A 16,567-nucleotide genomic window follows, 5' to 3' on the forward strand; every position below is an offset into this window, starting at 1 on the left:
TCTTCTTAGAGTGGAAGAAACTAATTTGTCTTTCTTTGGGCACATGTATGTCTTTAACTGTGCAAGGAAACATATATTCAATGATTTGTTAATAACACGAGCACCATTACTATAATAGTTATTTAAAATAATTTGAAGTGAGTAACATATTTTAATAATAATCTGTATTTGCTTAGCATTAGATGTTTTCATGCAAGTTATCTCATTTGCTTTTGACAACATTCTGGTAAGGAGGCGTGGCACATAGGATTTCCCCATTTTGCTACTAAGAAAAGTCAAGCACTTTGCATGTTAATTGAGCCTCAAAGTCAATCAGTTAGTAGACAGTTGAGTGGAACTAATACCCACGTCCATTGCTTTTCCACTTGACTACTCTGCCCTTAGTAGTAAGATGTGGAGTGAGAATATGGCTTATGGATGACTTAATCTTAAGTGGTTACTTTGAAGTACATCTTTCAAATTAGACATAAAAGACTTTCCTCACAATATCCAATGAATGACCAAATCGCTTTTCCTGTAGACTACATATTTAACTTCAACTTGGCCAAATACATATCGCATGCTTGCAGCACTCTGCAGCTGAGAGCAGTTTGATGGGAAGTAGGTTTGTGGAGGGATTAGGTATCTGTAGTCATTCATTCATTTATTCATTCATAAACATTCAAATAGCAACTACTGAATGCCAAGCATCAGCCTAGATTCCAGTGCTACTTTTTTTTTTTTTTTTTTTTTTTTTTTTTTTTTGGCAATAGGATCTCGCTCCGTTTCCCACACTGGGGTGTGGTGGGGTGATCATGGCTCATCGTAGCCTCGACCTCCCAGACTCAGGTGATCCTCCACAGGCCTGTGCCAGCACACCTGGATAATTTACTTTTTTTTTTTTTTTTGTAGAAACTGGGTCTTTCTACATTGCCCAGGCTGGTTTTGAAATCTTGGGCTCAAGGGATCCTCCTGTCTTGGCCTCCCAAAATGTTGAGATTATGGGCATGAGCCACCACGCTTGGCCTCCAGTGCTACTCTGTCTGACACAGTAGCCATGAGCTATAAGGGGTGATTTAAATCGAAATTAATTGAAATTAAATCACAAATGCAGTTTTTCACTCTCACTAGCCATATTTCAAGCACTCAATTGCCACAAGTGGCCCAATGGCCCTTACTGAATAGTGTATACATAGATTCTTAAAGGAAGAACATTTCTTTAAGAACTTTCCTTTTCCTTGAACAGAAATAAAGCATTTCCCTTATTGCAGAAAGTTCTGTTGGATAGCAGAGCTGCAGAGTTATAAAGATACAAAGGGACTAGATTTGGTCCCTCCATTTTGAAAACTTACAATTATTGCATGCCTATCGCAGAACTTGGAGTACATCATGGAAATTCTATAACAGGGTATCAGTTTTAGTTTAGCAGATTTTTCTTATGCCAGTCACTATGCTAAATCCTACGGATACAATGAAAGCTAAAAATTGGTCTCTGAACCCCAGTAGTTTACATACAGTTTAATGGAGACAAGAAAAAAGTGCCTCAAGGCCTTAAGGACCAGAGTAATTCTGCCTGGGAAGGTTACAAGAGGAAAACACAGTTATACATATTTCTTCTGTCTTCTCTACCAATGTACATGCCTTGTGTTTTTTTTTTGAACAACACAGAAAATACTTTAACAACTGTATCATGTAATAAGTAATTATTATAATTTTGCATTGACATTCTCAAAGCACTGGGCTCCCTTTGCTCTATTTTATCAATGAGCCTGGACCATAGGGTGAGAACCATGACAACCTCTGAATTCACTTGGCAACATTAATCATAGGGCAGGCAATTAGACCTCATGCCAGTGATGTTTCTCAGTGCAGCCTCACCCCCTACCATGGGAAAGTGAAGGAGACCTTTAAATCTCCTAATGGCCTCACGGTTATAAGGGTGCCCAGCAGTGATCTTTTATTGAAACTTCTGGCAGCAGCTGTTTTGTATCACTTCTACCTTTAGCATATTTCATTTAAGTTGCAAAGGTAATGAAATAGTTATGCCCTTTACAGTAAGATAACTCATTTAATTTGTGAGTAGTGGCTGTATATTAACTGTGTTTTCTGAAACTTGTGTGAAAGGGACATCTATTTATTGACTGAATTATGGGGGTGGGGTTCTCTATTGCTATCTGGAGCTGGGGCCAAGGATTTAACCCTCAGGTTCCTTCCTTGCTGGCATCAATGTTACTGTACAGGCAGGAAGTTGCCCAGGAGTGAAAGCACAATGCTGCTGAGACAGAAGTCTATTTTAAGCTGATTTATTTCCTCACTTGAGTGACCTTGGATAGATCTGTCTTCTCTCTGTGCCTCTGTCTTTGTCTCTACAATTGATTCAGATGCAGTATTTATTGTACATGCAATATGCTTTGAAATTTTTGCAGCCTTAGTTGTTAGTGGGAGACCAGGCAGTCTCAGCTCTCAATCTGGATTTATTTCTTGTTCCACCAGTGGCTCGTTAAGTGACCCTAATGGAGGTACCAGTATTCCTGGAACTTTATTCTTCTCATCTGTAAAATGGGGTTGTGAGCATGCCTCCCTTCCTATCTCAGGGGAATACAAGAGCATACATATGTGGGAGAATTTGGGGGATTGGAATTTTATGAATATTTAGATTATAAACAGACATGTTTGTTGGTCTGCCTGTCACAACCCTGTCTCAGATTAACTTCCTCTTCCTTCCATGGCCCCTTGATTGGGCAAACTTCAAACAAGGTGACTGAGCTCCCTTAGCTGCCACTGACTGGCTCAGGATGGACCACAAATGTAGGAGGAGTTAATCTGGATCTAGCCTGAGCCAGTCAGACGTCCCCCTTGAAACCATGCCTCTAGAAATACAAAAAATGGAAGTCAGAGGGTGATGGATCCTTGAAGTAACAGGTCGGGTAGATCTTGAAAACTTTTGACTCAATCCATATTGATGAACGCAAGAATAATTCTAGTCTACAAAGAGAGGCAAGAGAAAGGCTTGGGGTGTATTAAGAAAAGCAGGTAAGTGACCCTGGGCCACTAGAAAGAGTGAGACAAGGTGATGGAATGAGTGGCTGCCTGAAACTTTCTAATTCATACAAGGTCTGGCTCTGTTTTAGGCATTCTTCACATTTTCATTCACACCACACTCTAATGAGGTAGGAAACATTACAGCTGCTGGTTTAGAGAATGCAGTCCAGCTATGGGACTTATCCAAGGTAACACAGCTGGTTTTTAAGTTGGCTAAGGATTTAATTATAGATTTCTACTCCTAAGTTTAAAGTTCTCTTCTGCTACACAATGGCCTATTATTTAAGGTTGAAGCTTGAAAGAGAAATGAGAAGATATAAGGAAACTGTTCTAGTCCAATGAAAATACTGAAGGCTGATATTTTACTTGTATTATGACTGAGTAATATTTGAAATCATCCCTGATATTTGTCCCAATGCCAGTAGCCTCACCATTAAATTCATCTCTTCCTCTGGAATTTGAATGACTCTACCACTTTTTTTCCTACTCATCCCACTCAAGTAATTTTTCATTTCTGTTGGATCAAGAGTGTGAGAGTTTACAAGGCTATCATGTATTTTACTTGGTATTTACTCATGGTTCTGATAGATATTTTCTGTGTTTGGTCATCTGCTTTGTGAAGCCTGCATCTTCAAAAATTATTTTTAGAACACATTTTAGTGATAATTACAAAAGCAAGCACCAACATTTCATTTAAGATCTAAGTTGGTATAAAGTATGTATTTATTTCACCAAGTCAATCAAAGGTTTTCAAATTTTATTTGATAGAACTACTTAGTCAAACAAAATGTTATGCTGAAAATTAATGTGAAAAGAAATTAAAACAGAACTTGTGTGTTTGAGGGAAAGTGGTAGACACCATTTCACTGACCCTTTCCCTAGTCCACCTCTGTCATCTTAGGGGAGCTGGTCAATACCTCGGGATTCTATAAGGCACAGTTTTAAAGCCACTGTATTAAACTGTACAATTGATTGTCAATAATTTTTATTCTACAAAAAGTTATTTTCTCAACAGAAAAAGAGCAAAATATTAATTTCATCTTCGAGTTGCCTTTGTAGGGGCTTCACTGAGCTTCCATGAAGACAAAGACCTTTGTCTTGCTTATCTTTTTAATCCCTGCAATACCAAATAGTTGCTCCATAAATGCCTATTGAAGGAATAACGTGAACAACTATTAACAGAAACTTGGACTAGAGAATACATTATTTGCATGGCTTTTAATCATTCACTCTTCTTTTTTTCCCGTCGATGACACACAATGCTATTGCAATATTGTCAAATGGTGTCACACTTATGCACTTTCTCCCAAGCACATAGTGAGTTTCTCTATAAAGAATAACTTTGAAGCTAATAATCATGGGTATTAAACTCTTTAGGCGACCTGGAGTTGGTTATTTAACCACTCTAAGCTTCTATTTCTTGATTTCTAAAACAGAGCAATAGTATCTACTTGACCTAGATAATAGCACATAGCACATAGGGCTGTTGTCAGTAATATTTGCAAAATGCTTAGCATATTGCCTTATGTGTGGTATGTCTCAATAAAAAAGGTTATTATTATTTAGCAGGCAATATGAAAGGCAACGAGGCAAAAAACACAATCACTGTAAAAATGCAAAGTCACTCTGAAGCCAATTTACATTAATCAATGTGCATATTGTGCTATGTACTGAGTGCTTACTTGTGTCATACAGTCAACAGAACTTTCTGTCTCACAGTTGGCAGTTAATTAAATCTCACCTTTTCCAAGAGATTGTGCAATGTGATGGGGGGTTTAAGAAACATCCTCTCAAAAGGACGTTGACTGGTGCCTGGGATAGTTATTATCTCATTAATGATTGGCATTATATTGATATAACTGAAGTAGAGGAGTAAGTTTCTTTCTTGGCCATTTGAAGAGTGGCTCAAACTGGCAGCTGTTGCTTTTTTTAAAAAAATGACTGCCTTTTTCCTGTTGCAAATACCCCACCCTTTATGCCAGTTTTCACATGCTTTTCAGTTGTGTTGTCAAAGTACTAGGCAAGTGTATAGTTTTATCTTTTTGACACGCAAATTACTCAATTTTCTATGGAATCAAATCTCTCATTCTAGTTGATTTTATTCACTTTCTCCCTGCGTAACTCTTCCCACTCCTCTTTCATCACAATAAAATAATCCCTACTTCCTTACTTGCAACTTTCTTTTTTTCTTTTTTCTTTGCTAGCTCTGTGGAAGTTTGAGTGACTCATTGCAGAGAGGAATTGATGAAGTCAACAGCTGCTGGAAAAACTTCTTTTTCCTTAATAGCTGTATCAACATGTGGTTGCTATTATTCAAGTAAGAAAAATATGTATATCAAACATCCATGGTAGTCCTTGCTAAATTTTCATTAGAGAAACTCATGTTTTGACATTAACAAAAGTTCAAACGGGTACCTTCGAGGATGTTTTGTTGGAGAACAAAATCATGGAGAAATAAAGTCTATAAAGAAAAACAAATGGCAAGCATGTTGTTAATAATGCTGTAGTTTATTTCAGAGTGGGTTAGGTGATTTTCTTCATGGCATTATTAGTGGCACTGCAGAAATTTGGCACCCCATGCCTTCATAGTCTCCAGGATGGTCTGACCATTCATCCAACAAATATTAATTGCTTGTCATAGTAAAATCTCTGCCTTATGGAGTTTAAATCCTAAAAGGGGTGAAAAACCTAATCATTGTGAACAGTTAAATGAAATAATTACTCAATATGATATGTACTGTGAAGGAAATAGGCAAGAGGCTAAGATAGAGATTAAGATAAAAGGACTTGCTTCACTTAGGGAAGACATGGGAGACCTCTCTGAAGGGTGACATTGAGGCTGAGACCTGAAGAATAGGAAGGAGTTAGCAAAGTAGAGAGGATTGTGTAAGATCATCTTGGTCAGAGGGAACAGCTGTGCAAAGTCCTCTGACTTTGAGAGGGGCCATAGCATGTTCTTGGTACTGAAAGAAAATCAGTGTGTCTGGAGCACAGATCATGAGGATGTTGTGGTATGAAATTAGATTGGAGAGATAGGCAGGAGCTGAATCACGTGACTTTGTAGGCCTTGGTAAAGAGATGCGATTTTATGAATGCATTTTACTGAATGCAGTGAGAAGTTACTAGAGGATTTTAAGTTCTGTATGTGTGTATGTGTGTGTACCTCTGTGAAAATGTGTGTTGCTGTAGAGCAAAGTGGCCAAATGAGTTGGATGGGGTTAAGGATGGAAACAGGTAGGATTGCCTAAAGTAGACCAGGATTTAAATTATGGCTGCTCACAATGAGGTTGTGGCAGTGGAATTGAGGCAGGGGTGCAAAAGCAAGATACATTTTGAAGATGGAACTGACAGAATCTGGTAATGAACTGGCTGTAGGTCTTGAGGAAAAGAAAGATCTACGGGGACTCCTAGGTTTCAAGCTTGGGTAGCTATGTGGATGACTGAACAATTAAATATGATGTAGAATATTTGGCAGGGTGGAGGAAGCATGAGTAGTACAGTTTGGAACAGCGTATGATAGAGATATCTATGAGACAGTCATGGGAGATGAGATTGTCTGGAGAGAACATGCACACAGAGACAAGAAGAGGGCTTAGCGTGGAGCCTTGGGCTATTTCTTCATTTATAGGTTGGATAGAGGACAGCTGAGGAGTAAACGATCTCAAAAGCAGAATAACAAACTGGATGACAAACACCCCTGGGAGCAGATATATTAGAACAAAAGAACTAATAATTTATATCTTCTTAAATAAACATCCTAATTGAGAAAAAGAAATACATTAGCAACATGAAACAAGAAAAGAAATTGCCCCCACAAAAAATGCCATGTAAAATATCAGGATAAAAATGTAGATTTGAAGGAACCTAATAGGTGGGATAAACAGTGACATAGATACAGCTGAAGAATGATGGAGTTGAAAGACCACATGGAAGAATGCTTCTAGAAAGATAGAAAAATCACACACAGGTCCATTATATTGAGATTTAAGAATGCCATAGGCAAAGAGAAAATGATAAATGACACAAATGACATCAGAGTTTTCAATAAATGCAGAATGCCAGAGGCAATGAAGTAATTTTAAAAAAATACATAAGAAAATAAATTTGAAGGTAGAATTTTACAATTAATCAATTTGTCATTCAAACATGTGATGGCAATAAAATATTCTCAGGCATACAAGGCTTTACCATAAAAGAACTCCCACTGAAAAGATGTTTTAACATAAGCACTCAAAAAAATAAAGCAAGAGAAGAAAAAACATCAAGAAAAAAAAGAACTATATCCAAAATACCACAGAATTAAAGTTCTGTATGTTGTCAATATGATTGGCAACTCCCACCGGGGGAAGACCAAAAGTCATGAATATATACTAAAATTCTTGTCTAGTTAGAGGATATACATACACATACAAATGTATATAATATACTGTATATATATATTAATTACTTTAAACAAGAAAGTATTAAAAAGAAACAAAAAAATGGGATACTTGCAATAAAAAGTAAGAAAATAGAAGAAAACAAAAATGTATCAACAATGACAATGAATATAAACAGACCCAATTGGCCAGTAAAAGAATAAACTATCAGATAGGATAAAAAACAAAATCCAACTCTGTACTGTTTATAACAGTCTCACATAAAGTGTAAGAACATGGGAACCGTACAGGCACACAGTCTAGGAGATGCCATTCACGTGACAGTCTCTCTAAATGGCATTCCCTAGAGCTGGGTAGTGTACTGCTGATATTGATGGTGCATGACAGCCCTCAGAGTAAAAGATTGGACCTAAATACATCAGGAAAATGTTTATCTTTTATTTTATTTTATTTTATTTTTTTGAGATGGAGTCTTGTGATCTCGGCTCACTGCAACCTCTGCCTCCCAGGTTCAAGCAATTCTCTTGCCTCAGTTTCCACAGTAGCTGGGATTACAGGCACCCACCACCACGTCCGGCTAATTTTTGTAGTTTTAGTAGAGACAGGGTTTTGTTGTCTCTGTTGGCCAGGCTGGTCTCAAACTCCTGACCTCAGGTGATCTGCCCGCCTCGACCTCCAAAGTGCTGGGATTACAGGCGTGAGCCACTGCACCCGGCCAGGAAAATGCTTATCTTAAGTAAACAGGTATAACTATGTAAGTTTTTAGCAAAATAAACTTTATGACAAAACAATAATTAAAGATGGGAAGACTCACCTCCTAACCATGAAAGGTATGTAGAACCAACTTATCAGTGAGATGAAATATTTCTAAACAGGTATGCACTGAATAGAGTAGCTTGAAATGTATATAAAGTAAACAATTATAAATTATTAGGAGGGACTGATAGTCTAGTCTTCTCATTTAAGAAACAGACTAGACAAAAAAGTCATTAAAATATAGAAAATCTGAACAACAAAACATAAAGCTGATATAATAGGCATATATTGAATTCTTTATCTAAAAATTAGAGGGTGCATATTCTTCTCAAACATACATTAAATATTTATAAAATTTATCATCGACCTGACCGTAAAATGTCTTAATACATTTCAAGAACAAGTATATTTAGATCATATTTTTTCCCAAAATAGAGATAGAAATTAAAACCAAAACTAATTTAAGAAATTTTATATATTTGGCAATTAAAAAACATAACATTTGTTAAAACTCATTGAATTGTAGTTAGGATATATGTATTTCACTTTAATGTTAATTATGCCTCAATATTAAGTCATTTGCATTTCTAAAGACAACCAGTCAACAATTAGCAAATATGTACTAAAATAGTTACTAAGTATAATAAATATCATACTTGGAATAAATAAATCAAAAAACATGAAAAAACTCTACATAGAACATTATGAAACTTTACTAAAAATGCTTATAAAGAAATAAATGAAACTCTACTTCCATGGTTAGAGCTAGGAAGCCTTGGTATCATACACATGCCAATTTTCCAACTTGATCTAAAGATTCAATTCCAATTAATATTCCAAATGAGTTTTTATTAGAAATGGATGAGACAATTTTAAGTTTTTTCTGGAAAATTAAATGGCAAAAAAATAACCAAGGCACTTAGAAAGTAAGGAGTAAGGAAAACAGGAAATTAAAACTTGTCTTACAAGATTTGGAGACTCACTTTAAAATGTTATATGAGTACAGGAAAAAAAATTGACCAGTGGGCTAGAATAGAGAGTTCAGAAATCAATCCAAGTATGAATGGAACTTCAATAAATAACAGAGGTGGCATTATAGTTTAAAGGAGAAAGGAGGACGTTTTCAGTTAATGAAGTTAGCAAAAATGGTTGTCTCGTTCAGAAAAAAATGGAATTGGATTCCTACATCATGCCACACAAACAAATCAACTCCATGTAACTGGATTAAGGACTTAAATGTTAAAAGCACATCTTTAATGTGATTGAACATATTGCAAAATATTTTTATGCTAGAAAAACCTAAGATATTTAAACTCTTAGACCACAGTAATGCTAGTTAAAATACAATAAATATCTTACTGATCTTGGCACAGGAAAATCTCTCTTTGACATGATAAAAAGTACTAAAAATAAAAATGGATAGATTTGAACACTAAAGTCAAAATACTTGTGTTCACTAATAGACATTTTAATAAGGAAAGTGAAAATAAGGATAGAAATTGAGAAAAGTATTTGAAACACATATAAAAATAAAATGATAAACATTAAGAATCTATAAGAATTCCTATGACTCAATGATAAAAGACAAACCATTTTTAAAAAACCCTTGCTGAATGACATGTCATTTCCCAGAAGAAGCCCACATGACCAAAAACCAGTGAAGAGACACTTAACCTTATTGGTAATCAGAAAGGTATAAATCAAGACTAAAATAAGATACTATTTCACACCCACTTGATTAGCAAAATTGAAGAAGTGTGACAGTTCCAAATGCTGGTGCCTATGTAAATTGCTATTATTACTTTGGAAAGTCATTGGTCATATCTAGAAAAGGTGGGGGTGTATCATTTTTCAGGACTGAACAATTCAGTCCTGATGATAATCCCTAGAGAAATTTATGCCCACAAGCCCTCCCAGTGGATGTATAGAAATATGATTATAGCAGTACCATTGGCATACCATGTCCTCCTCAAGAGGCAGCTGGATAAAAATGGTTAGGTTCACACAACAGACGAATATATAGCACTGAAAATGAATGACCTAGAACTATTTTCAACAATATGAACAAATCTTAATGTTAAGTGAAAAAAAAAAAAAATCAAATGCCAGAACAGTCCATTCCGCATGATACTCCTTAAAAAGACTTTTAAAAGAACTAAAACTAAATGTTTTTTCCTCACCCTGGGAGATTGTATTTAAAATTTTTTAATAGGCAAGAAGATAATAAATACAAAATTTTGGAGGATGGTTACCTCATATGGATGCAGGGGGGTGGGTGGAAGGGAACGAGAACGAACAAATGTGTAGTTGTGAATTCTAGTTCTTTGATTTGGTAATGAATTCATAGGTGCTTATGAATGATCATTAAATAATAAAAGCAAATAGAAGAGAGCTCCACATGAACCAAGGATGACACTGACTATTGAGCATGACTATGCCTACGTCTGGGAACCAGAAATAAAAAATTGTTTAAAAAACCTGTTCAGCTGGGCACTGTTGAGCACACCTGTAACTCTAGCTTCTCAGGAGGCTGAGGTGAGCGGATTGCTTGAGCCTCCGTGTTCAAGACCAGATGGGGCAACTTATCAAGAACTCATCTCAGATAAAACAAAAACAAAAACAAAAAAACCCCAAAAACCCCAAAACCTGTTTGGCTTAAAATTATACCCTACCTACAATTATAGGTAGAGTAATTTAATAGTGTTTAGGCAATGTATATAAATAATCCTTTTGTTAATTTTGGTTGTAAAAGAAAGGAGAAAAAGCATTGATGGTTGGAGCAGGTTATAAGGTTATGGGAGGGAATGTGTTTTTTTTTTTTTTTTTTGATGATGAAGTTATATGTGATGTTCAGAGGCTAATGAGAGCAATTCAGAACACAGGGAGAGATAGACAGTAAAAGAGTTAAACGAGATGACAGATGGAGCAAAGATCTTGTGAAAATAAGAAAGGATGAGATTCAGAGCACATGTGACGAGAATGGCTTTTGCTCAGAGTAGGGAATCATCCATTTTAGTGGAAGGGAAAAATAAGATGAGAGCAAGTATCGGTAGGATTGGTGTGCACTGGGGAAGTGGGGAGAGTTTACATTGAAGGTAAGTTGGGTAATGCACAACATCTTGAGACATTCATTATTACTAAAGCAACTGGCAGATCTGAGAATGAATATGAAAGTCAAATAAATGAATGGAGAGTCCTAGAGAAAAAAATAGTCTTGAATCTTAACGGTAAAATGGTTCTATCGGTTATTTGATAGAACCTACTCTGATTCCATGGATATTATTTAATATTTGTCAAATAATATAAATATTAGAGTTTATTTCAAAAAGTGTGTTTCTTTCCATCATTAAAATCTCTGTCTTGGAGTCTGCGCATCAACTTATCACTTAGTCATTTTATGGTCTTGAAAGTCACTGAACTATAATGTGACTGAATATACTCTATCATGAAACATTTTTTATGTCATAAAAACTTATATGTAAATGCTTAAATCAAAGATTTTGGTAAATTTGTGAGAGCAGGTTTAGTTTTATATTTTAGACTCAAAATGTTTTAATTTGCAATTTAATTGGCGCCCATGTTGTTGACCATTACTTGTTCTCAGTGGAGACACAACTTGCTTTCTGTTTTGCGGGATTCCCACTAACTATATGATTTGGTGTCATGGTTTAGCTCCCAGATTCTGGAGCCAGACTCCATGGGTTCATAATCCTGACTTTGTTAGTTACTAGCCGTGTGACTCTGAGCAAGTTACTTGACTCTTCTGTGCCTCAATTTCTTACTCTGTAAAATTGGAATGATAATGATAATACATACCATATAGGGTTATGGCAAATATTACGTAAACTAATACATTTATAAAGGATACAATTGACATACGAAGTTGATTACAAGTTTTAACTATTACTTAACTTCTGCTAATGTTTACTCCAATTCTGCTCACATTACTTGCTTATTATACATTTCAGAGTGGATGAAATAATTCTGCAAGCTAGTGGGAACAGGAAGCTTCATGAAGAGGAGAAAGGCTTAGGGCTCAGAAACCACACAGAGCAGGAGGATAGATGAGTGGAAGGAACAGAGCTTTGAGGATAGACACCCCTGGATTAGACAATAACTCCAATACTTATTAGTGATGGTGAGCGGGTGTCTTTCTAAAACTCTTTAAATCTTATTTGTAAAATGGGGACATCAATATCTATTTTGAAATTTTGTATAAATTTGCAATAATGTCTAAAGTATTTGGCAGAAGCTCAGAAATGACACAATTCTTTAAATCCACTCACCCCCAAATTTTAAACAAAAAATAGCAGTATTTCCTACACACAATTTTTAAGTTTTACTATTTAAGTTAACATCATGCTATGAACATATTTCCATGTCATTAAATATTCTATTCCATCCAATATTTAAAAGTTAATAGAAGTCTGTTAAATGCATATACCATAATTTATTTAACCGATTTGGTTGTTTTGAATATTTATGTTGTTTCCAATGTATTATGCTACTGACAATAAAATAATGAACATCTATGATGATGAACCTTGGTATGCCTCTATTATTTTTATTTAGTAAGAGGAATTGTGGGATATATCATGTGTGCATTTAATTGTCTTCCAAATGGCTTATACCAGTTACTCTCACAGATGCAATGAATGAGTGTGCCCACTCGCCTGCATCTTCACCAGCATAAACATTACTTTTGCTCTCCGTCTCTGCAGATTTAGGTGAAAATAATGTCTCATTGCTTTAACTCTTACTATTTCATTCCTAGTGAGTATAAGTTTTTGTATGATTGTTGTGTACTTCTTTTGTGAACTATCTTTGCTTATTATTCATCTTTTTCTTAATGTATGAAAGTTCTCTGTATTTTTAAGTATATTATAATGCTATGCATTCAAATCTTTCTGTTATCAGTCTTTATCATTTGTTTTGTATTTGTTTCTACTGTTTTTGATATATAGAAGTTTGATATTTTATGTGTTTATTGCCATGACCTTTTATTTTATGATTTCAGCCTTCTGTGTTACGTTAAGGGTGCCTTTCTTTAATTCTCTCCTCCACCCAATGTTAAAAATATGGATTATAAATTAAAACATAGAACGTTTGACTATTAGCACCCACATCAGGGAAGGTATGAGACCGACCTTCCTTCCTTCTTTCCTTCCTTCCTTCCTTCCTTCCTTCCTTCCTTCCTTCCTTCCTTCCTTCCTATCTCTTTTTCTTTCTTTCTTTCCTTTCCTTTCCTTTCTTCTCCTTTCCTCTCTTTTCTTTCCTTCCTTCCTTGTTTCTTTCCTTCCCTCCCTCCCTCCCTTCCTTCCTTCCTTCTTTCTTTCTTTCCTTCCTTGTTTCCTTTTCTCTTTCTGATGGTCTCACTATGTTGTCAAGGCTGGTATGAACTCCTGGCCTCAATTGATCCTCCAGTCTCAGCCTCAGGCTTCCAAACTGCTAGGATTACAGGCTAAATATGTGATGTATGAAGCTATTTATTACCAATATGGAGTAAAATTGTCCAAAACCATATAGTTATTTTTGTAGATGGAACTGGATTGGAAGCTGTGATGATTGACTTTTTGTGTCAACTTGACTGGGTCATGGGGTGTCCATATGTTTGGTCACATATTATTCTGAATGTTTCTTTGAGGGTGCTTTTGGATAAGATTAATATTTATAGACAGAGTAAGGCAGATTGCCCTCCCTAATCTGGGTGGGCCTCATCTAATCAGTTGAAGGCTTGCATAGAATAAGCTGACCCTGACCCTGACCACCAAGTAAGAGAGAATTCCTTCTGCTTGACTGCCTTCAAACTGGAACATTGAATTTTTTTTCCTGCCCTTGGATTTGGTCTAAAATAGCAGCTTTTCCTGGCTCCTGAGCCTGCTGATGTTGGACTGGAACTACATCATTAGCTCTCCTGGGTTCCCAGCTTGCTGACTCACCCTGCAGACTTGGGAACTTGTCAGCCTCCATAATCCTCTGAGCCAGTTCCTTATAATAAAACTCTTGCTCTCTATCATCTCCATCTATCTCTATCTATCTCTATCATCTCCATCTGTTTCTATCTCTATCCCTATCATCTCCATCTATCTCTTTCTCATCATCTCCATCTATCTCTACCTGTAGCTCCATCTCTGGATATACATCTATTTCTATCTCTGTCTGTATATATCCCTATATATCTCTATCTCATTCTCCATCTATCTCTATCTCTATTTCTATCTCTCTCTCTATCTGTCCCTATATATCTCTATCTCCATCTCTATATATGTATCTATCTCCATCTCTCTATCTCCATCTCCATGTCCATCTCTATCTATCTCTATCTTCATCTCTCTCTTTATCTCTATCCTATCTATTATCTATCTATCTATCTATCTATCTATCTATCTATCTATCTATCTATCTATCTATCTATCTATCTATCTATCATCTCCTTCTATCTCCTATTGGTTTTGTTTCTCTGGAGAACCCTGATATAGAAGTCCTGAATGTAAACTTAACCAAGCAACAAACATAAATTGAGACTGCAAAATACCTCTTTAAAACCCAGTTAAGACATGGCAGAGTTCAAGGCATTGGCCCCGAATGCAAATTGTGTCATTCACCAAGTGAGAGTATTAATATCCATCACACAAGCTTGCTGGGGGCTCAAATTAGATGACATATAAAACATTGGGCAAATTGCTAAAAAACTTTGTTATTAATTATAACTTTTATCTGAAGTAACTCATAAATGGTGATGACCTTAGCAGAAATATCCTGAGTGACTCTGCAATAATTTTAAAGTGGGAGACTGTTACCCCCCACAAATACATACAAACACGTACACACACTATGCACATGTTCACTACCTACAAATACATAGACACACAGAGACGCTGACATGTAAACACCTGCTTTGGGAAAAAATAGTAAAAGTTGACTGTTTAACTGTTAAACATTTTTATTGTGCAGGCTTGTAACCTTTATAGGACATGCATGATAAAAAATATTGTAAAATATATCAGTAAGCATATAAAATTTCAGCAATCTTTTGGACCAGTAATTGATTTGCATGAGGGACTAAGCATCTATGTAGAACAGACATGTCTTGGAATACACAGTTTACAGACTGAATCACAAAGCCATTTCCTAAGTGATTTTCTTCATATAAAGATAAAAATATCTTTACATTTAAAAAGTATGCAGTATAACACATTTTCAGTTATGTACACAGTTTAAAAGTAAAACTATATCCGTGCCAGTGTCTGTTTTAAATGCAAAAAAGTCAAAGTAGGTAACAGGTTGGTAATTAAAGTGTCAGGAAAACTGGAAGAGGCAAAAATCAAGCGGAGTTCCAATAAGTGTATGAAAAAAAAAAATAAAAGCATAACTGAAGGTTTAAGAAAAGTCCCCAAGGGCAGAATCACAATATGAGCAGGAGGAATAAAAAGCTTTTGGATAGACCAGGCAGCTTTCTGTATGACTCAGGTTTACAGGTGAAATTCCTCAGTTTGAGTTCAGAAGAATTTGAACTTATTCCAGCAAAACTACTTCAATCTTTTTATTACTGCCTCCTCCCCCATCTTCTTTCTGGGCAAAGGGACGCTTGGATTAGGTCCAAAGCTCCTGGCAGCAGGAGGGGCCATGTGTCACAGCATAACAGACGGTTGCAAGTGCTTTACTGAGCAGGGGTCACGTTTGCAGCAACTCTGATAGGCTCACACAATGGCCTCCGTTTTAGGGCCCCTCCCTGGAGGCCCACTGATCAGCTGAAAAGGGAACACAATGTTGAACCACTAAACCACCCCGGTGATGGATTAGTTTGGATTCAGGAAAGCGTGATTATTCTTGAAAATAAACGAAGCTGAATAGACATGCTGACCTCATTCAGCTGATGAGAGGCAGGGAAAGCTGGCTTCCAGGCCTGCCAGCCCACAGAGGGCTCAGTCCTATTGGTCCACTTTAATTCATTTCATCGGGCTAGTGTTGACCATACTCACTATGGATAAAGATGTTGCCTGATGAAGCCCAGACGTGAGCTTCACCAGACTCTGTAGCTCAGAGTCAGAAACACTCATGGAAAACTAGGTCATGGATATTCTAATTTTGGTCTTCAGGGAGGCTGCTGACCTAATGCGAGTTGCTGAGTTAGACCCTGTTTGAAAAGGAAAATGTGAAAAACAGGAAGGCACTTAGGTCTCGTTATCTATAGAACAAATATTCAGGCACAGAAAATATCATAGGTTAAAATTTCAAGAAGAGTAAGGCATTAGTTGGATCATGAGAAAGCAGAAGATTATGCTGGATTATGGAAGGAATGGCAGTAATCCACTAACTCCTTAAACGATGGGAAAAGAGTTTGCTGAAAATCTGCCCACATACTTGTACACTCCATGGCATACCCTGGAATTCTTCCCTTAACATAAAAT

The 16,567-nt window shown here is 36.3% G+C and overlaps 1 long non-coding RNA gene across 1 annotated transcript; it reads left to right on the top strand.

The window, feature by feature from the left end:
* The first annotated feature begins 2,707 nt into the window (after positions 1-2,707).
* Positions 2,708-5,517, top strand: LOC105553698. The gene is made up of 2 exons (XR_001008195.1): positions 2,708-2,906; positions 5,226-5,517. It is a non-coding gene; the product is annotated as an uncharacterized LOC105553698 (long non-coding RNA).
* The last annotated feature ends 11,050 nt before the right edge of the window (positions 5,518-16,567 follow it).

This window comes from Mandrillus leucophaeus, unplaced genomic scaffold (genome assembly GCF_000951045.1).
Source record: "Mandrillus leucophaeus isolate KB7577 unplaced genomic scaffold, Mleu.le_1.0 Scaffold603, whole genome shotgun sequence".
NCBI classification, from domain to species: domain Eukaryota; kingdom Metazoa; phylum Chordata; class Mammalia; order Primates; family Cercopithecidae; genus Mandrillus; species Mandrillus leucophaeus.